A 22,434-nucleotide genomic window follows, 5' to 3' on the forward strand; every position below is an offset into this window, starting at 1 on the left:
AAAGGTTGTATTCACTGATGGCCAAAATGCTTACTGACGTGTTAACTGAAATTCAGAATATGCTCTGAATATTTCAATATGCACAGGCGTACCATCAAAAACACTTTACATCTGCATTCTCTTGGAAAATGAGATGAAGCAGTGGTGAATCCTAGGCTGCTGTTCCACTCGATTGGCACAATTTACAAGTAGAATGACTGCTTTTGGTTAGTAGTGTCCCCTGGTGGCTAATAGTTATAAGCTGCAAATGGTAAAGTGAGCTGATTATATATATATATATAGATATATATAAATATATATATTGATAGTTAAAAAGATAGCCAGATAGACAGATCGATAGATAGATATTTATTTCAATGAAATCATTTCTTGATAAAACTGATTGTTTTTGGCTAGGAATTTCTGTATTGTAATATTTAGGAAAAAAGATTACTTGTCCTAACCAAAAGCAGCAAATCTGCCTATTACAATACTGTGAATTGATCGAGGGTATGCCTTAACCCCAAGGAGGTGAGCACTGTTTAACGGATGCCAATAAGTCCTCGTTAGTATAGTGGTCAGTATCCCCGCCTGTCACGCGGGAGACCGGGTTCAATTCCCCGACGGGGAGTCGATTCATTTTATTCACACAATTAAATAAAATGATGTACTTTCTAACATTGTAAAATATATCTGTCATTATCCTTGCCTATTCCGATTGAGAAAAAAGGTTGAATTCACAGATGGACAAAATGCTTACTGACGTGTTAACTGAAATTCAGAATATGCTCTGAATATTTCAATATGCACAGGCGTACCATCAAAAACACTTTACATCTGCATTCTCTTGGAAAATGAGATGAAGCAGTGGTGAATCCTAGGCTGCTGTTCCACTCGATTGGCACAATTTACAAGTAGAATGACTGCTTTTGGTTAGTAGTGTCCCCTGGTGGCTAATAGTTATAAGCTGCAAATGGTAAAGTGAGCTGATTATATATATATATATAGATATATATAAATATATATATTGATAGTTAGAAAGATAGCCAGATAGACAGATCGATAGATAGATATTTATTTCAATGAAATAATTTCTTGATAAAACTGATTGTTTTTGGCTAGGAATTTCTGTATTGTAATATTTAGGAAAAAAGATTACTTGTCCTAACCAAAAGCAGCAAATCTGCCTATTACAATACTGTGAATTGATCGAGGGTATGCCTTAACCCCAAGGAGGTGAGCACTGTTTAACTGATGCCAATAAGTCCTCGTTAGTATAGTGGTCAGTATCCCCGCCTGTCACGCAGGAGACCGGGAATCAATTCCCCGACGGGGAGGCGATTCCTTTTATTCACACAATTAAATAAAATGATGCACTTTCTAACATTGTAAAATATATCTGTCATTATCCTTGCCTATTCCGATTGAGAAAAAAGGTTGAATTCACAGATGGACAAAATGCTTACTGATGTGTTAACTGAAATTCAGAATATGCTCTGAATATTTCAATATGCACAGGCGTACCATCAAAAACACTTTACATCTGCATTCTCTTGGAAAATGAGATGAAGCAGTGGTGAATCCTAGGCTGCTGTTCCACTCGATTGGCACAATTTACAAGTAGAATGACTGCTTTTGGTTAGTAGTGACCCCTGGTGGCTAATAGTTATAAGCTGCAAATGATAAAGTGAGCTGATTATATATATATATATAGATATATATAAATATATATATTGATAGTTAGAAAGATAGCCAGATAGACAGATCGATAGATAGATATTTATTTCAATGAAATAATTTCTTGATAAAACTGATTGTTTTTGGCTAGGAATTTCTGTATTGTAATATTTAGGAAAAAAGATTACTTGTCCTAACCAAAAGCAGCAAATCTGCCTATTACAATACTGTGAATTGATCGAGGGTATGCCTTAACCCCAAGGAGGTGAGCACTGTTTAACTGATGCCAATAAGTCCTCGTTAGTATAGTGGTCAGTATCCCCACCTGTCACGCGGGAGACCGGGGTTCAATTCCCCGACGGGGAGGCGATTCATTTTATTCACACAATTAAATAAAATGATGTACTTTCTAACATTGTAAAATATATCTGTCATTATCCTTGCCTATTCTGATTGAGAAAAAAGGTTGAATTCACTGATGGCCAAAATGCTTACTGATGTGTTAACTGAAATTCAGAATATGCTCTGAATATTTCAATATGCACAGGCGTACCATCAAAAACACTTTACATCTGCATTCTCTTGGAAAATGAGATGAAGCAGTGGTGAATCCTTGGCTGCTGTTCCACTCGATTGGCACAATTTACAAGTAGAATGACTGCTTTTGGTTAGTAGTGACCCCTGGTGGCTAATAGTTATAAGCTGCAAATGGTAAAGTGAGCTGATTATATATATATATATATATATATATATATATAAATATATATATTGATAGTTAGAAAGATAGCCAGATAGACAGATCGATAGATAGATATTTATTTCAATGAAATAATTTCTTGATAAAACTGATTGTTTTTGGCTAGGAATTTCTGTATTGTAATATTTAGGAAAAAAGATTACTTGTCCTAACCAAAAGCAGCAAATCTGCCTATTACAATACTGTGAATTGATCGAGGGTATGCCTTAACCCCAAGGAGGTGAGCACTGTTTAACTGATGCCAATAAGTCCTCGTTATTATAGTGGTCAGTATCCCCACCTGTCACGCGGGAGACCGGGGTTCAATTCCCCGACGGGGAGGCGATTCATTTTATTCACACAATTAAATAAAATGATGCACTTTCTAACATTGTAAAATATATCTGTCATTATCCTTGCCTATTCCGATTGAGAAAAAAGGTTGAATTCACAGATGGACAAAATGCTTACTGATGTGTTAACTGAAATTCAGAATATGCTCTGAATATTTCAATATGCACAGGCGTACCATCAAAAACACTTTACATCTGCATTGTCTTGGAAAATGAGATGAAGCAGTGGTGAATCCTAGGCTGCTGTTCCACTCGATTGGCACAATTTACAAGTAGAATGACTGCTTTTGGTTAGTAGTGACCCCTGGTGGCTAATAGTTATAAGCTGCAAATGGTAAAGTGAGCTGATTATATATATATATATATAGATATTTATAAATATATATATTGATAGTTAGAAAGATAGCCAGATAGACAGATCGATAGATAGATATTTATTTCAATGAAATAATTTCTTGATAAAACTGATTGTTTTTGGCTAGGAATTTCTGTATTGTAATATTTAGGAAAAAAGATTACTTGTCCTAACCAAAAGCAGCAAATCTGCCTATTACAATACTGTGAATTGATCGAGGGTATGCCTTAACCCCAAGGAGGTGAGCACTGTTTAACTGATGCCAATAAGTCCTCGTTAGTATAGTGGTCAGTATCCCCGCCTGTCACGCAGGAGACCGGGGATCAATTCCCCGACGGGGAGGCGATTCCTTTTATTCACACAATTGAATAAAATGATGCACTTTCTAACATTGTAAAATATATCTGTCATTATCCTTGCCTATTCCGATTGAGAAAAAAGGTTGAATTCACAGATGGACAGAATGCTTACTGATGTGTTAACTGAAATTCAGAATATGCTCTGAATATTTCAATATGCACAGGCGTACCATCAAAAACACTTTACATCTGCATTCTCTTGGAAAATGAGATGAAGCAGTGGTGAATCCTAGGCTGCTGTTCCACTCGATTGGCACAATTTACAAGTAGAATGACTGCTTTTGGTTAGTAGTGACCCCTGGTGGCTAATAGTTATAAGCTGCAAATGATAAAGTGAGCTGATTATATATATATATATAGATATATATAAATATATATATTGATAGTTAGAAAGATAGCCAGATAGACAGATCGATAGATAGATATTTATTTCAATGAAATAATTTCTTGATAAAACTGATTGTTTTTGGCTAGGAATTTCTGTATTGTAATATTTAGGAAAAAAGATTACTTGTCCTAACCAAAAGCAGCAAATCTGCCTATTACAATACTGTGAATTGATCGAGGGTATGCCTTAACCCCAAGGAGGTGAGCACTGTTTAACGGATGCCAATAAGTCCTCGTTAGTATAGTGGTCAGTATCCCCGCCTGTCACGCGGGAGACCGGGGTTCAATTCCCCGACGGGGAGTCGATTCATTTTATTCACACAATTAAATAAAATGATGTACTTTCTAACATTGTAAAATATATCTGTCATTATCCTTGCCTATTCCGATTGAGAAAAAAAGGTTGAATTCACTGATGGCCAAAATGCTTACTGACGTGTTAACTGAAATTCAGAATATGCTCTGAATATTTCAATATGCACAGGCGTACCATCAAAAACACTTTACATCTGCATTCTCTTGGAAAATGAGATGAAGCAGTGGTGAATCCTAGGCTGCTGTTCCACTCGATTGGCACAATTTACAAGTAGAATGACTGCTTTTGGTTAGTAGTGACCCCTGGTGGCTAATAGTTATAAGCTGCAAATGGTAAAGTGAGCTGATTATATATATATATATATATAGATATATATAAATATATATATTGATAGTTAGAAAGATAGCCAGATAGACAGATCGATAGATAGATATTTATTTCAATGAAATCATTTCTTGATAAAACTGATTGTTTTTAGCTAGGAATTTCTGTATTGTAATATTTAGGAAAAAAGATTACTTGTCCTAACCAAAAGCAGCAAATCTGCCTATTACAATACTGTGAATTGATCGAGGGTATGCCTTAACCCCAAGGAGGTGAGCACTGTTTAACTGATGCCAATAAGTCCTTGTTAGTATAGTGGTCAGTATCCCCGCCTGTCACGCAGGAGACCGGGGATCAATTCCCCGACGGGGAGGCGATTCCTTTTATTCACACAATTAAATAAAATGATGCACTTTCTAACATTGTAAAATATATCTGTCATTATCCTTGCCTATTCCGATTGAGAAAAAAGGTTGAATTCACAGATGGACAAAATGCTTACTGATGTGTTAACTGAAATTCAGAATATGCTCTGAATATTTCAATATGCACAGGCATACCATCAAAAACACTTTACATCTGCATTCTCTTGGAAAATGAGATGAAGCAGTGGTGAATCCTAGGCTGCTGTTCCACTCGATTGGCACAATTTACAAGTAGAATGACTGCTTTTGGTTAGTAGTGACCCCTGGTGGCTAATAGTTATAAGCTGCAAATGATAAAGTGAGCTGATTATATATATATATATAGATATATATAAATATATATATTGATAGTTAGAAAGATAGCCAGATAGACAGATCGATAGATAGATATTTATTTCAATGAAATAATTTCTTGATAAAACTGATTGTTTTTGGCTAGGAATTTCTGTATTGTAATATTTAGGAAAAAAGATTACTTGTCCTAACCAAAAGCAGCAAATCTGCCTATTACAATACTGTGAATTGATCGAGGGTATGCCTTAACCCCAAGGAGGTGAGCACTGTTTAACTGATGCCAATAAGTCCTCGTTATTATAGTGGTCAGTATCCCCACCTGTCACGCGGGAGACCGGGGTTCAATTCCCCGACGGGGAGGCGATTCATTTTATTCACACAATTAAATAAAATGATGCACTTTCTAACATTGTAAAATATATCTGTCATTATCCTTGCCTATTCCGATTGAGAAAAAAGGTTGAATTCACAGATGGACAAAATGCTTACTGATGTGTTAACTGAAATTCAGAATATGCTCTGAATATTTCAATATGCACAGGCGTACCATCAAAAACACTTTACATCTGCATTCTCTTGGAAAATGAGATGAAGCAGTGGTGAATCCTAGGCTGCTGTTCCACTCGATTGGCACAATTTACAAGTAGAATGACTGCTTTTGGTTAGTAGTGACCCCTGGTGGCTAATAGTTATACGCTGCAAATGGTAAAGTGAGCTGATTATATATATATATATATAGATATATATAAATATATATATTGATAGTTAGAAAGATAGCCAGATAGACAGATCGATAGATAGATATTTATTTCAATGAAATAATTTCTTGATAAAACTGATTGTTTTTGGCTAGGAATTTCTGTATTGTAATATTTAGGAAAAAAGATTACTTGTCCTAACCAAAAGCAGCAAATCTGCCTATTACAATACTGTGAATTGATCGAGGGTATGCCTTAACCCCAAGGAGGTGAGCACTGTTTAACGGATGCCAATAAGTCCTCGTTAGTATAGTGGTCAGTATCCCCGCCTGTCACGCGGGAGACCGGGGTTCAATTCCCCGACGGGGAGTCGATTCATTTTATTCACACAATTAAATAAAATGATGTACTTTCTAACATTGTAAAATATATCTGTCATTATCCTTGCCTATTCCAATTGAGAAAAAAAGGTTGAATTCACTGATGGCCAAAATGCTTACTGACGTGTTAACTGAAATTCAGAATATGCTCTGAATATTTCAATATGCACAGGCGTACCATCAAAAACACTTTACATCTGCATTCTCTTGGAAAATGAGATGAAGCAGTGGTGAATCCTAGGCTGCTGTTCCACTCGATTGGCACAATTTACAAGTAGAATGACTGCTTTTGGTTAGTAGTGACCCCTGGTGGCTAATAGTTATAAGCTGCAAATGGTAAAGTGAGCTGATTATATATATATATATATAGATATATATAAATATATATATTGATAGTTAGAAAGATAGCCAGATAGACAGATCGATAGATAGATATTTATTTCAATGAAATCATTTCTTGATAAAACTGATTGTTTTTGGCTAGGAATTTCTGTATTGTAATATTTAGGAAAAAAGATTACTTGTCCTAACCAAAAGCAGCAAATCTGCCTATTACAATACTGTGAATTGATCGAGGGTATGCCTTAACCCCAAGGAGGTGAGCACTGTTTAACTGATGCCAATAAGTCTTCGTTAGTATAGTGGTCAGTATCCCCGCCTGTCACACAGGAGACCGGGGATCAATTCCCCGACGGGGAGGCGATTCCTTTTATTCACACAATTAAATAAAATGATGCACTTTCTAACATTGTAAAATATATCTGTCATTATCCTTGCCTATTCCGATTGAGAAAAAAGGTTGAATTCACTGATGGACAAAATGCTTACTGATGTGTTAACTGAAATTCAGAATATGCTCTGAATATTTCAATATGCACAGGCGTACCATCAAAAACACTTTACATCTGCATTCTCTTGGAAAATGAGATGAAGCAGTGGTGAATCCTAGGCTGCTGTTCCACTCGATTGGCACAATTTACAAGTAGAATGACTGCTTTTGGTTAGTAGTGACCCCTGGTGGCTAATAGTTATAAGCTGCAAATGATAAAGTGAGCTGATTATATATATATATATATAGATATATATAAATATATATATTGATAGTTAGAAAGATAGCCAGATAGACAGATCGATAGATAGATATTTATTTCAATGAAATAATTTCTTGATAAAACTGATTGTTTTTGGCTAGGAATTTCTGTATTGTAATATTTAGGAAAAAAGATTACTTGTCCTAACCAAAAGCAGCAAATCTGCCTATTACAACACTGTGAATTGATCGAGGGTATGCCTTAACCCCAAGGAGGTGAGCACTGTTTAACGGATGCCAATAAGTCCTCGTTAGTATAGTGGTCAGTATCCCCACCTGTCACGCGGGAGACCGGGGTTCAATTCCCCGACTGGGAGTCGATTCATTTTATTCACACAATTAAATAAAATGATGTACTTTCTAACATTGTAAAATATATCTGTCATTATCCTTGCCTATTCCGATTGAGAAAAAAAGGTTGGATTCACTGATGGCCAAAATGCTTACTGACGTGTTAACTGAAATTCAGAATATGCTCTGAATATTTCAATATGCACAGGCGTACCATCAAAAACACTTTACATCTGCATTCTCTTGGAAAATGAGATGAAGCAGTGGTGAATCCTAGGCTGCTGTTCCACTCGATTGGCACAATTTACAAGTAGAATGACTGCTTTTGGTTAGTAGTGACCCCTGGTGGCTAATAGTTATAAGCTGCAAATGATAAAGTGAGCTGATTATATATATATATATAGATATATATAAATATATATATTGATAGTTAGAAAGATAGCCAGATAGACAGATCGATAGATAGATATTTATTTCAATGAAATAATTTCTTGATAAAACTGATTGTTTTTGGCTAGGAATTTCTGTATTGTAATATTTAGGAAAAAAGATTACTTGTCCTAACCAAAAGCAGCAAATCTGCCTATTACAATACTGTGAATTGATCGAGGGTATGCCTTAACCCCAAGGAGGTGAGCACTGTTTAACGGATGCCAATAAGTCCTCGTTAGTATAGTGGTCAGTATCCCCGCCTGTCACGCGGGAGACCGGGGTTCAATTCCCCGACGGGGAGTCAATTCATTTTATTCACACAATTAAATAAAATGATGTACTTTCTAACATTGTAAAATATATCTGTCATTATCCTTGCCTATTCCGATTGAGAAAAAAAGATTGAATTCACTGATGGCCAAAATGCTTACTGATGTGTTAACTGAAATTCAGAATATGCTCTGAATATTTCAATATGCACAGGCGTACCATCAAAAACACTTTACATCTGCATTCTCTTGGAAAATGAGATGAAGCAGTGGTGAATCCTTGGCTGCTGTTCCACTCGATTGGCACAATTTACAAGTAGAATGACTGCTTTTGGTTAGTAGTGACCCCTGGTGGCTAATAGTTATAAGCTGCAAATGGTAAAGTGAGCTGATTATATATATATATATATATATATATATATATATATATATAAATATATATATTGATAGTTAGAAAGATAGCCAGATAGACAGATCGATAGATAGATATTTATTTCAATGAAATAATTTCTTGATAAAACTGATTGTTTTTGGCTAGGAATTTCTGTATTGTAATATTTAGGAAAAAAGATTACTTGTCCTAACCAAAAGCAGCAAATCTGCCTATTACAATACTGTGAATTGATCGAGGGTATGCCTTAACCCCAAGGAGGTGAGCACTGTTTAACTGATGCCAATAAGTCCTCGTTATTATAGTGGTCAGTATCCCCACCTGTCACGCGGGAGACCGGGGTTCAATTCCCCGACGGGGAGGCGATTCATTTTATTCACACAATTAAATAAAATGATGCACTTTCTAACATTGTAAAATATATCTGTCATTATCCTTGCCTATTCCGATTGAGAAAAAAGGTTGAATTCACAGATGGACAAAATGCTTACTGATGTGTTAACTGAAATTCAGAATATGCTCTGAATATTTCAATATGCACAGGCGTACCATCAAAAACACTTTACATCTGCATTGTCTTGGAAAATGAGATGAAGCAGTGGTGAATCCTAGGCTGCTGTTCCACTCGATTGGCACAATTTACAAGTAGAATGACTGCTTTTGGTTAGTAGTGACCCCTGGTGGCTAATAGTTATAAGCTGCAAATGGTAAAGTGAGCTGATTATATATATATATATATAGATATTTATAAATATATATATTGATAGTTAGAAAGATAGCCAGATAGACAGATCGATAGATAGATATTTATTTCAATGAAATAATTTCTTGATAAAACTGATTGTTTTTGGCTAGGAATTTCTGTATTGTAATATTTAGGAAAAAAGATTACTTGTCCTAACCAAAAGCAGCAAATCTGCCTATTACAATACTGTGAATTGATCGAGGGTATGCCTTAACCCCAAGGAGGTGAGCACTGTTTAACTGATGCCAATAAGTCCTCGTTAGTATAGTGGTCAGTATCCCCGCCTGTCACGCAGGAGACCGGGGATCAATTCCCCGACGGGGAGGCGATTCCTTTTATTCACACAATTGAATAAAATGATGCACTTTCTAACATTGTAAAATATATCTGTCATTATCCTTGCCTATTCCGATTGAGAAAAAAGGTTGAATTCACAGATGGACAGAATGCTTACTGATGTGTTAACTGAAATTCAGAATATGCTCTGAATATTTCAATATGCACAGGCGTACCATCAAAAACACTTTACATCTGCATTCTCTTGGAAAATGAGATGAAGCAGTGGTGAATCCTAGGCTGCTGTTCCACTCGATTGGCACAATTTACAAGTAGAATGACTGCTTTTGGTTAGTAGTGACCCCTGGTGGCTAATAGTTATAAGCTGCAAATGATAAAGTGAGCTGATTATATATATATATATAGATATATATAAATATATATATTGATAGTTAGAAAGATAGCCAGATAGACAGATCGATAGATAGATATTTATTTCAATGAAATAATTTCTTGATAAAACTGATTGTTTTTGGCTAGGAATTTCTGTATTGTAATATTTAGGAAAAAAGATTACTTGTCCTAACCAAAAGCAGCAAATCTGCCTATTACAATACTGTGAATTGATCGAGGGTATGCCTTAACCCCAAGGAGGTGAGCACTGTTTAACGGATGCCAATAAGTCCTCGTTAGTATAGTGGTCAGTATCCCCGCCTGTCACGCGGGAGACCGGGGTTCAATTCCCCGACGGGGAGTCGATTCATTTTATTCACACAATTAAATAAAATGATGTACTTTCTAACATTGTAAAATATATCTGTCATTATCCTTGCCTATTCCGATTGAGAAAAAAAGGTTGAATTCACTGATGGCCAAAATGCTTACTGACGTGTTAACTGAAATTCAGAATATGCTCTGAATATTTCAATATGCACAGGCGTACCATCAAAAACACTTTACATCTGCATTCTCTTGGAAAATGAGATGAAGCAGTGGTGAATCCTAGGCTGCTGTTCCACTCGATTGGCACAATTTACAAGTAGAATGACTGCTTTTGGTTAGTAGTGACCCCTGGTGGCTAATAGTTATAAGCTGCAAATGGTAAAGTGAGCTGATTATATATATATATATATATAGATATATATAAATATATATATTGATAGTTAGAAAGATAGCCAGATAGACAGATCGATAGATAGATATTTATTTCAATGAAATCATTTCTTGATAAAACTGATTGTTTTTAGCTAGGAATTTCTGTATTGTAATATTTAGGAAAAAAGATTACTTGTCCTAACCAAAAGCAGCAAATCTGCCTATTACAATACTGTGAATTGATCGAGGGTATGCCTTAACCCCAAGGAGGTGAGCACTGTTTAACTGATGCCAATAAGTCCTTGTTAGTATAGTGGTCAGTATCCCCGCCTGTCACGCAGGAGACCGGGGATCAATTCCCCGACGGGGAGGCGATTCCTTTTATTCACACAATTAAATAAAATGATGCACTTTCTAACATTGTAAAATATATCTGTCATTATCCTTGCCTATTCCGATTGAGAAAAAAGGTTGAATTCACAGATGGACAAAATGCTTACTGATGTGTTAACTGAAATTCAGAATATGCTCTGAATATTTCAATATGCACAGGCATACCATCAAAAACACTTTACATCTGCATTCTCTTGGAAAATGAGATGAAGCAGTGGTGAATCCTAGGCTGCTGTTCCACTCGATTGGCACAATTTACAAGTAGAATGACTGCTTTTGGTTAGTAGTGACCCCTGGTGGCTAATAGTTATAAGCTGCAAATGATAAAGTGAGCTGATTATATATATATATATAGATATATATAAATATATATATTGATAGTTAGAAAGATAGCCAGATAGACAGATCGATAGATAGATATTTATTTCAATGAAATAATTTCTTGATAAAACTGATTGTTTTTGGCTAGGAATTTCTGTATTGTAATATTTAGGAAAAAAGATTACTTGTCCTAACCAAAAGCAGCAAATCTGCCTATTACAATACTGTGAATTGATCGAGGGTATGCCTTAACCCCAAGGAGGTGAGCACTGTTTAACTGATGCCAATAAGTCCTCGTTATTATAGTGGTCAGTATCCCCACCTGTCACGCGGGAGACCGGGGTTCAATTCCCCGACGGGGAGGCGATTCATTTTATTCACACAATTAAATAAAATGATGCACTTTCTAACATTGTAAAATATATCTGTCATTATCCTTGCCTATTCCGATTGAGAAAAAAGGTTGAATTCACAGATGGACAAAATGCTTACTGATGTGTTAACTGAAATTCAGAATATGCTCTGAATATTTCAATATGCACAGGCGTACCATCAAAAACACTTTACATCTGCATTCTCTTGGAAAATGAGATGAAGCAGTGGTGAATCCTAGGCTGCTGTTCCACTCGATTGGCACAATTTACAAGTAGAATGACTGCTTTTGGTTAGTAGTGACCCCTGGTGGCTAATAGTTATACGCTGCAAATGGTAAAGTGAGCTGATTATATATATATATATATAGATATATATAAATATATATATTGATAGTTAGAAAGATAGCCAGATAGACAGATCGATAGATAGATATTTATTTCAATGAAATAATTTCTTGATAAAACTGATTGTTTTTGGCTAGGAATTTCTGTATTGTAATATTTAGGAAAAAAGATTACTTGTCCTAACCAAAAGCAGCAAATCTGCCTATTACAATACTGTGAATTGATCGAGGGTATGCCTTAACCCCAAGGAGGTGAGCACTGTTTAACGGATGCCAATAAGTCCTCGTTAGTATAGTGGTCAGTATCCCCGCCTGTCACGCGGGAGACCGGGGTTCAATTCCCCGACGGGGAGTCGATTCATTTTATTCACACAATTAAATAAAATGATGTACTTTCTAACATTGTAAAATATATCTGTCATTATCCTTGCCTATTCCAATTGAGAAAAAAAGGTTGAATTCACTGATGGCCAAAATGCTTACTGACGTGTTAACTGAAATTCAGAATATGCTCTGAATATTTCAATATGCACAGGCGTACCATCAAAAACACTTTACATCTGCATTCTCTTGGAAAATGAGATGAAGCAGTGGTGAATCCTAGGCTGCTGTTCCACTCGATTGGCACAATTTACAAGTAGAATGACTGCTTTTGGTTAGTAGTGACCCCTGGTGGCTAATAGTTATAAGCTGCAAATGGTAAAGTGAGCTGATTATATATATATATATATAGATATATATAAATATATATATTGATAGTTAGAAAGATAGCCAGATAGACAGATCGATAGATAGATATTTATTTCAATGAAATCATTTCTTGATAAAACTGATTGTTTTTGGCTAGGAATTTCTGTATTGTAATATTTAGGAAAAAAGATTACTTGTCCTAACCAAAAGCAGCAAATCTGCCTATTACAATACTGTGAATTGATCGAGGGTATGCCTTAACCCCAAGGAGGTGAGCACTGTTTAACTGATGCCAATAAGTCCTCGTTAGTATAGTGGTCAGTATCCCCGCCTGTCACACAGGAGACCGGGGATCAATTCCCCGACGGGGAGGCGATTCCTTTTATTCACACAATTAAATAAAATGATGCACTTTCTAACATTGTAAAATATATCTGTCATTATCCTTGCCTATTCCGATTGAGAAAAAAGGTTGAATTCACTGATGGACAAAATGCTTACTGATGTGTTAACTGAAATTCAGAATATGCTCTGAATATTTCAATATGCACAGGCGTACCATCAAAAACACTTTACATCTGCATTCTCTTGGAAAATGAGATGAAGCAGTGGTGAATCCTAGGCTGCTGTTCCACTCGATTGGCACAATTTACAAGTAGAATGACTGCTTTTGGTTAGTAGTGACCCCTGGTGGCTAATAGTTATAAGCTGCAAATGATAAAGTGAGCTGATTATATATATATATATATAGATATATATAAATATATATATTGATAGTTAGAAAGATAGCCAGATAGACAGATCGATAGATAGATATTTATTTCAATGAAATAATTTCTTGATAAAACTGATTGTTTTTGGCTAGGAATTTCTGTATTGTAATATTTAGGAAAAAAGATTACTTGTCCTAACCAAAAGCAGCAAATCTGCCTATTACAACACTGTGAATTGATCGAGGGTATGCCTTAACCCCAAGGAGGTGAGCACTGTTTAACGGATGCCAATAAGTCCTCGTTAGTATAGTGGTCAGTATCCCCACCTGTCACGCGGGAGACCGGGGTTCAATTCCCCGACTGGGAGTCGATTCATTTTATTCACACAATTAAATAAAATGATGTACTTTCTAACATTGTAAAATATATCTGTCATTATCCTTGCCTATTCCGATTGAGAAAAAAAGGTTGGATTCACTGATGGCCAAAATGCTTACTGACGTGTTAACTGAAATTCAGAATATGCTCTGAATATTTCAATATGCACAGGCGTACCATCAAAAACACTTTACATCTGCATTCTCTTGGAAAATGAGATGAAGCAGTGGTGAATCCTAGGCTGCTGTTCCACTCGATTGGCACAATTTACAAGTAGAATGACTGCTTTTGGTTAGTAGTGACCCCTGGTGGCTAATAGTTATAAGCTGCAAATGATAAAGTGAGCTGATTATATATATATATATAGATATATATAAATATATATATTGATAGTTAGAAAGATAGCCAGATAGACAGATCGATAGATAGATATTTATTTCAATGAAATAATTTCTTGATAAAACTGATTGTTTTTGGCTAGGAATTTCTGTATTGTAATATTTAGGAAAAAAGATTACTTGTCCTAACCAAAAGCAGCAAATCTGCCTATTACAATACTGTGAATTGATCGAGGGTATGCCTTAACCCCAAGGAGGTGAGCACTGTTTAACGGATGCCAATAAGTCCTCGTTAGTATAGTGGTCAGTATCCCCGCCTGTCACGCGGGAGACCGGGGTTCAATTCCCCGACGGGGAGTCGATTCATTTTATTCACACAATTAAATAAAATGATGTACTTTCTAACATTGTAAAATATATCTGTCATTATCCTTGCCTATTCCGATTGAGAAAAAAAGATTGAATTCACTGATGGCCAAAATGCTTACTGACGTGTTAACTGAAATTCAGAATATGCTCTGAATATTTCAATATGCACAGGCGTACCATCAAAAACACTTTACATCTGCATTCTCTTGGAAAATGAGATGAAGCAGTGGTGAATCCTAGGCTGCTGTTCTACTCGATTGGCACAATTTACAAGTAGAATGACTGCTTTTGGTTACTAGTGACCCCTGGTGGCTAATAGTTATAAGCTGCAAATGATAAAGTGAGCTGATTATATATATATATATAGATATATATAAATATATATATTGATAGTTAGAAAGATAGCCAGATAGACAGATCGATAGATAGATATTTATTTCAATGAAATAATTTCTTGATAAAACTGATTGTTTTTGGCTAGGAATTTCTGTATTGTAATATTTAGGAAAAAAGATTACTTGTCCTAACCAAAAGCAGCAAATCTGCCTATTACAACACTGTGAATTGATCGAGGGTATGCCTTAACCCCAAGGAGGTGAGCACTGTTTAACGGATGCCAATAAGTCCTCGTTAGTATAGTGGTCAGTATCCCCGCCTGTCACGCGGGAGACCGGGGTTCAATTCCCCGACGGGGAGTCGATTCATTTTATTCACACAATTAAATAAAATGATGTACTTTCTAACATTGTAAAATATATCTGTCATTATCCTTGCCTATTCCAATTGAGAAAAAAAGGTTGAATTCACTGATGGCCAAAATGCTTACTGACGTGTTAACTGAAATTCAGAATATGCTCTGAATATTTCAATATGCACAGGCGTACCATCAAAAACACTTTACATCTGCATTCTCTTGGAAAATGAGATGAAGCAGTGGTGAATCCTAGGCTGCTGTTCCACTCTATTGGCACAATTTACAAGTAGAATGACTGCTTTTGGTTAGTAGTGACCCCTGGTGGCTAATAGTTATAAGCTGCAAATGGTAAAGTGAGCTGATTATATATATATATATATAGATATATATAAATATATATATTGATAGTTAGAAAGATAGCCAGATAGACAGATCGATAGATAGATATTTATTTCAATGAAATCATTTCTTGATAAAACTGATTGTTTTTGGCTAGGAATTTCTGTATTGTAATATTTAGGAAAAAAGATTACTTGTCCTAACCAAAAGCAGCAAATCTGCCTATTACAATACTGTGAATTGATCGAGGGTATGCCTTAACCCCAAGGAGGTGAGCACTGTTTAACTGATGCCAATAAGTCCTCGTTAGTATAGTGGTCAGTATCCCCGCCTGTCACACAGGAGACCGGGGATCAATTCCCCGACGGGGAGGCGATTCCTTTTATTCACACAATTAAATAAAATGATGCACTTTCTAACATTGTAAAATATATCTGTCATTATCCTTGCCTATTCCGATTGAGAAAAAAGGTTGAATTCACTGATGGACAAAATGCTTACTGATGTGTTAACTGAAATTCAGAATATGCTCTGAATATTTCAATATGCACAGGCGTACCATCAAAAACACTTTACATCTGCATTCTCTTGGAAAATGAGATGAAGCAGTGGTGAATCCTAGGCTGCTGTTCCACTCGATTGGCACAATTTACAAGTAGAATGACTGCTTTTGGTTAGTAGTGACCCCTGGTGGCTAATAGTTATAAGCTGCAAATGATAAAGTGAGCTGATTATATATATATATATATAGATATATATAAATATATATATTGATAGTTAGAAAGATAGCCAGATAGACAGATCGATAGATAGATATTTATTTCAATGAAATAATTTCTTGATAAAACTGATTGTTTTTGGCTAGGAATTTCTGTATTGTAATATTTAGGAAAAAAGATTACTTGTCCTAACCAAAAGCAGCAAATCTGCCTATTACAACACTGTGAATTGATCGAGGGTATGCCTTAACCCCAAGGAGGTGAGCACTGTTTAACGGATGCCAATAAGTCCTCGTTAGTATAGTGGTCAGTATCCCCACCTGTCACGCGGGAGACCGGGGTTCAATTCCCCGACTGGGAGTCGATTCATTTTATTCACACAATTAAATAAAATGATGTACTTTCTAACATTGTAAAATATATCTGTCATTATCCTTGCCTATTCCGATTGAGAAAAAAAGGTTGGATTCACTGATGGCCAAAATGCTTACTGACGTGTTAACTGAAATTCAGAATATGCTCTGAATATTTCAATATGCACAGGCGTACCATCAAAAACACTTTACATCTGCATTCTCTTGGAAAATGAGATGAAGCAGTGGTGAATCCTAGGCTGCTGTTCCACTCGATTGGCACAATTTACAAGTAGAATGACTGCTTTTGGTTAGTAGTGACCCCTGGTGGCTAATAGTTATAAGCTGCAAATGATAAAGTGAGCTGATTATATATATATATATAGATATATATAAATATATATATTGATAGTTAGAAAGATAGCCAGATAGACAGATCGATAGATAGATATTTATTTCAATGAAATAATTTCTTGATAAAACTGATTGTTTTTGGCTAGGAATTTCTGTATTGTAATATTTAGGAAAAAAGATTACTTGTCCTAACCAAAAGCAGCAAATCTGCCTATTACAATACTGTGAATTGATCGAGGGTATGCCTTAACCCCAAGGAGGTGAGCACTGTTTAACGGATGCCAATAAGTCCTCGTTAGTATAGTGGTCAGTATCCCCGCCTGTCACGCGGGAGACCGGGGTTCAATTCCCCGACGGGGAGTCGATTCATTTTATTCACACAATTAAATAAAATGATGTACTTTCTAACATTGTAAAATATATCTGTCATTATCCTTGCCTATTCCGATTGAGAAAAAAAGATTGAATTCACTGATGGCCAAAATGCTTACTGACGTGTTAACTGAAATTCAGAATATGCTCTGAATATTTCAATATGCACAGGCGTACCATCAAAAACACTTTACATCTGCATTCTCTTGGAAAATGAGATGAAGCAGTGGTGAATCCTAGGCTGCTGTTCTACTCGATTGGCACAATTTACAAGTAGAATGACTGCTTTTGGTTACTAGTGACCCCTGGTGGCTAATAGTTATAAGCTGCAAATGATAAAGTGAGCTGATTATATATATATATATAGATATATATAAATATATATATTGATAGTTAGAAAGATAGCCAGATAGACAGATCGATAGATAGATATTTATTTCAATGAAATAATTTCTTGATAAAACTGATTGTTTTTGGCTAGGAATTTCTGTATTGTAATATTTAGGAAAAAAGATTACTTGTCCTAACCAAAAGCAGCAAATCTGCCTATTACAACACTGTGAATTGATCGAGGGTATGCCTTAACCCCAAGGAGGTGAGCACTGTTTAACGGATGCCAATAAGTCCTCGTTAGTATAGTGGTCAGTATCCCCGCCTGTCACGCGGGAGACCGGGGTTCAATTCCCCGACGGGGAGTCGATTCATTTTATTCACACAATTAAATAAAATGATGTACTTTCTAACATTGTAAAATATATCTGTCATTATCCTTGCCTATTCCAATTGAGAAAAAAAGGTTGAATTCACTGATGGCCAAAATGCTTACTGACGTGTTAACTGAAATTCAGAATATGCTCTGAATATTTCAATATGCACAGGCGTACCATCAAAAACACTTTACATCTGCATTCTCTTGGAAAATGAGATGAAGCAGTGGTGAATCCTAGGCTGCTGTTCCACTCTATTGGCACAATTTACAAGTAGAATGACTGCTTTTGGTTAGTAGTGACCCCTGGTGGCTAATAGTTATAAGCTGCAAATGGTAAAGTGAGCTGATTATATATATATATATATAGATATATATAAATATATATATTGATAGTTAGAAAGATAGCCAGATAGACAGATCGATAGATAGATATTTATTTCAATGAAATCATTTCTTGATAAAACTGATTGTTTTTGGCTAGGAATTTCTGTATTGTAATATTTAGGAAAAAAGATTACTTGTCCTAACCAAAAGCAGCAAATCTGCCTATTACAATACTGTGAATTGATCGAGGGTATGCCTTAACCCCAAGGAGGTGAGCACTGTTTAACTGATGCCAATAAGTCCTCGTTAGTATAGTGGTCAGTATCCCCGCCTGTCACACAGGAGACCGGGGATCAATTCCCCGACGGGGAGGCGATTCCTTTTATTCACACAATTAAATAAAATGATGCACTTTCTAACATTGTAAAATATATCTGTCATTATCCTTGCCTATTCCGATTGAGAAAAAAGGTTGAATTCACTGATGGACAAAATGCTTACTGATGTGTTAACTGAAATTCAGAATATGCTCTGAATATTTCAATATGCACAGGCGTACCATCAAAAACACTTTACATCTGCATTCTCTTGGAAAATGAGATGAAGCAGTGGTGAATCCTAGGCTGCTGTTCCACTCGATTGGCACAATTTACAAGTAGAATGACTGCTTTTGGTTAGTAGTGACCCCTGGTGGCTAATAGTTATAAGCTGCAAATGATAAAGTGAGCTGATTATATATATATATATAGATATATATAAATATATATATTGATAGTTAGAAAGATAGCCAGATAGACAGATCGATAGATAGATATTTATTTCAATGAAATAATTTCTTGATAAAACTGATTGTTTTTGGCTAGGAATTTCTGTATTGTAATATTTAGGAAAAAAGATTACTTGTCCTAACCAAAAGCAGCAAATCTGCCTATTACAATACTGTGAATTGATCGAGGGTATGCCTTAACCCCAAGGAGGTGAGCACTGTTTAACGGATGCCAATAAGTCCTCGTTAGTATAGTGGTCAGTATCCCCGCCTGTCACGCGGGAGACCGGGGTTCAATTCCCCGACGGGGAGTCGATTCATTTTATTCACACAATTAAATAAAATGATGTACTTTCTAACATTGTAAAATATATCTGTCATTATCCTTGCCTATTCCGATTGAGAAAAAAAGGTTGAATTCACTGATGGCCAAAATGCTTACTGACGTGTTAACTGAAATTCAGAATATGCTCTGAATATTTCAATATGCACAGGCGTACCATCAAAAACACTTTACATCTGCATTCTCTTGGAAAATGAGATGAAGCAGTGGTGAATCCTAGGCTGCTGTTCTACTCGATTGGCACAATTTACAAGTAGAATGACTGCTTTTGGTTACTAGTGACCCCTGGTGGCTAATAGTTATAAGCTGCAAATGATAAAGTGAGCTGATTATATATATATATATATAGATATATATAAATATATATTGATAGTTAGAAAGATAGCCAGATAGACAGATCGATAGATAGATATTTATTTCAATGAAATAATTTCTTGATAAAACTGATTGTTTTTGGCTAGGAATTTCTGTATTGTAATATTTAGGAAAAAAGATTACTTGTCCTAACCAAAAGCAGCAAATCTGCCTATTACAACACTGTGAATTGATCGAGGGTATGCCTTAACCCCAAGGAGGTGAGCACTGTTTAACGGATGCCAATAAGTCCTCATTAGTATAGTGGTCAGTATCCCCACCTGTCACGCGGGAGACCGGGGTTCAATTCCCCGACTGGGAGTCGATTCCTTTTATTCACACAATTAAATAAAATGATGTACTTTCTAACATTGTAAAATATATCTGTCATTATCCTTGCCTATTCCGATTGAGAAAAAAAGGTTGGATTCACTGATGGCCAAAATGCTTACTGATGTGTTAACTGAAATTCAGAATATGCTCTGAATATTTCAATATGCACAGGCGTACCATCAAAAACACTTTACATCTGCATTCTCTTGGAAAATGAGATGAAGCAGTGGTGAATCCTAGGCTGCTGTTCCACTCGATTGGCACAATTTACAAGTAGAATGACTGCTTTTGGTTAGTAGTGACCCCTGGTGGCTAATAGTTATAAGCTGCAAATGATAAAGTGAGCTGATTATATATATATATATAGATATATATAAATATATATATTGATAGTTAGAAAGATAGCCAGATAGACAGATCGATAGATAGATATTTATTTCAATGAAATAATTTCTTGATAAAACTGATTGTTTTTGGCTAGGAATTTCTGTATTGTAATATTTAGGAAAAAAGATTACTTGTCCTAACCAAAAGCAGCAAATCTGCCTATTACAATACTGTGAATTGATCGAGGGTATGCCTTAACCCCAAGGAGGTGAGCACTGTTTAACGGATGCCATTAAGTCCTCGTTAGTATAGTGGTCAGTATCCCCGCCTGTCACGCGGGAGACCGGGGTTCAATTCCCCGACGGGGAGTCGATTCATTTTATTCACACAATTAAATAAAATGATGTACTTTCTAACATTGTAAAATATATCTGTCATTATCCTTGCCTATTCCGATTGAGAAAAAAAGATTGAATTCACTGATGGCCAAAATGCTTACTGACGTGTTAACTGAAATTCAGAATATGCTCTGAATATTTCAATATGCACAGGCGTACCATCAAAAACACTTTACATCTGCATTCTCTTGGAAAATGAGATGAAGCAGTGGTGAATCCTAGGCTGCTGTTCTACTCGATTGGCACAATTTACAAGTAGAATGACTGCTTTTGGTTACTAGTGACCCCTGGTGGCTAATAGTTATAAGCTGCAAATGATAAAGTGAGCTGATTATATATATATATATAGATATATATAAATATATATATTGATAGTTAGAAAGATAGCCAGATAGACAGATCGATAGATAGATATTTATTTCAATGAAATAATTTCTTGATAAAACTGATTGTTTTTGGCTAGGAATTTCTGTATTGTAATATTTAGGAAAAAAGATTACTTGTCCTAACCAAAAGCAGCAAATCTGCCTATTACAACACTGTGAATTGATCGAGGGTATGCCTTAACCCCAAGGAGGTGAGCACTGTTTAACGGATGCCAATAAGTCCTCGTTAGTATAGTGGTCAGTATCCCCGCCTGTCACGCGGGAGACCGGGGTTCAATTCCCCGACGGGGAGTCGATTCATTTTATTCACACAATTAAATAAAATGATGTACTTTCTAACATTGTAAAATATATCTGTCATTATCCTTGCCTATTCCAATTGAGAAAAAAAGGTTGAATTCACTGATGGCCAAAATGCTTACTGACGTGTTAACTGAAATTCAGAATATGCTCTGAATATTTCAATATGCACAGGCGTACCATCAAAAACACTTTACATCTGCATTCTCTTGGAAAATGAGATGAAGCAGTGGTGAATCCTAGGCTGCTGTTCCACTCGATTGGCACAATTTACAAGTAGAATGACTGCTTTTGGTTAGTAGTGACCCCTGGTGGCTAATAGTTATAAGCTGCAAATGGTAAAGTGAGCTGATTATATATATATATATATAGATATATATAAATATATATATTGATAGTTAGAAAGATAGCCAGATAGACAGATCGATAGATAGATATTTATTTCAATGAAATCATTTCTTGATAAAACTGATTGTTTTTGGCTAGGAATTTCTGTATTGTAATATTTAGGAAAAAAGATTACTTGTCCTAACCAAAAGCAGCAAATCTGCCTATTACAATACTGTGAATT

The 22,434-nt window shown here is 35.7% G+C and overlaps 13 non-coding genes across 13 annotated transcripts; all 13 read left to right on the plus strand.

Annotated features, from left to right (window-relative positions):
- Positions 1-1,950: 1,950 nt before the first annotated feature.
- On the plus strand, positions 1,951-2,022 carry TRNAD-GUC (transfer RNA aspartic acid (anticodon GUC)). The gene has a single exon. It is a non-coding gene; the product is annotated as a tRNA-Asp (tRNA).
- Positions 2,023-4,076: 2,054 nt separating this feature from the next.
- Positions 4,077-4,148, plus strand: TRNAD-GUC (transfer RNA aspartic acid (anticodon GUC)). The gene has a single exon. It is a non-coding gene; the product is annotated as a tRNA-Asp (tRNA).
- A 2,053-nt stretch (positions 4,149-6,201) lies between these two features.
- TRNAD-GUC (transfer RNA aspartic acid (anticodon GUC)) lies at positions 6,202-6,273 on the plus strand. Its single transcript has one exon. It is a non-coding gene; the product is annotated as a tRNA-Asp (tRNA).
- A 2,052-nt stretch (positions 6,274-8,325) lies between these two features.
- TRNAD-GUC (transfer RNA aspartic acid (anticodon GUC)) lies at positions 8,326-8,397 on the plus strand. The gene has a single exon. It is a non-coding gene; the product is annotated as a tRNA-Asp (tRNA).
- A 2,063-nt stretch (positions 8,398-10,460) lies between these two features.
- TRNAD-GUC (transfer RNA aspartic acid (anticodon GUC)) lies at positions 10,461-10,532 on the plus strand. Its single transcript has one exon. It is a non-coding gene; the product is annotated as a tRNA-Asp (tRNA).
- A 2,053-nt stretch (positions 10,533-12,585) lies between these two features.
- On the plus strand, positions 12,586-12,657 carry TRNAD-GUC (transfer RNA aspartic acid (anticodon GUC)). Its single transcript has one exon. It is a non-coding gene; the product is annotated as a tRNA-Asp (tRNA).
- A 2,052-nt stretch (positions 12,658-14,709) lies between these two features.
- TRNAD-GUC (transfer RNA aspartic acid (anticodon GUC)) lies at positions 14,710-14,781 on the plus strand. The gene has a single exon. It is a non-coding gene; the product is annotated as a tRNA-Asp (tRNA).
- A 635-nt stretch (positions 14,782-15,416) lies between these two features.
- On the plus strand, positions 15,417-15,488 carry TRNAD-GUC (transfer RNA aspartic acid (anticodon GUC)). Its single transcript has one exon. It is a non-coding gene; the product is annotated as a tRNA-Asp (tRNA).
- A 2,052-nt stretch (positions 15,489-17,540) lies between these two features.
- TRNAD-GUC (transfer RNA aspartic acid (anticodon GUC)) lies at positions 17,541-17,612 on the plus strand. Its single transcript has one exon. It is a non-coding gene; the product is annotated as a tRNA-Asp (tRNA).
- A 635-nt stretch (positions 17,613-18,247) lies between these two features.
- TRNAD-GUC (transfer RNA aspartic acid (anticodon GUC)) lies at positions 18,248-18,319 on the plus strand. The gene has a single exon. It is a non-coding gene; the product is annotated as a tRNA-Asp (tRNA).
- Positions 18,320-19,662: 1,343 nt separating this feature from the next.
- TRNAD-GUC (transfer RNA aspartic acid (anticodon GUC)) lies at positions 19,663-19,734 on the plus strand. The gene has a single exon. It is a non-coding gene; the product is annotated as a tRNA-Asp (tRNA).
- Positions 19,735-21,076: 1,342 nt separating this feature from the next.
- TRNAD-GUC (transfer RNA aspartic acid (anticodon GUC)) lies at positions 21,077-21,148 on the plus strand. Its single transcript has one exon. It is a non-coding gene; the product is annotated as a tRNA-Asp (tRNA).
- Positions 21,149-21,783: 635 nt separating this feature from the next.
- On the plus strand, positions 21,784-21,855 carry TRNAD-GUC (transfer RNA aspartic acid (anticodon GUC)). The gene has a single exon. It is a non-coding gene; the product is annotated as a tRNA-Asp (tRNA).
- Positions 21,856-22,434: the final 579 nt, after the last annotated feature.

Source organism: Lissotriton helveticus, chromosome 1_2 (assembly GCF_964261635.1).
Source record: "Lissotriton helveticus chromosome 1_2, aLisHel1.1, whole genome shotgun sequence".
Taxonomy (NCBI): Eukaryota; Metazoa; Chordata; class Amphibia; order Caudata; family Salamandridae; genus Lissotriton; species Lissotriton helveticus.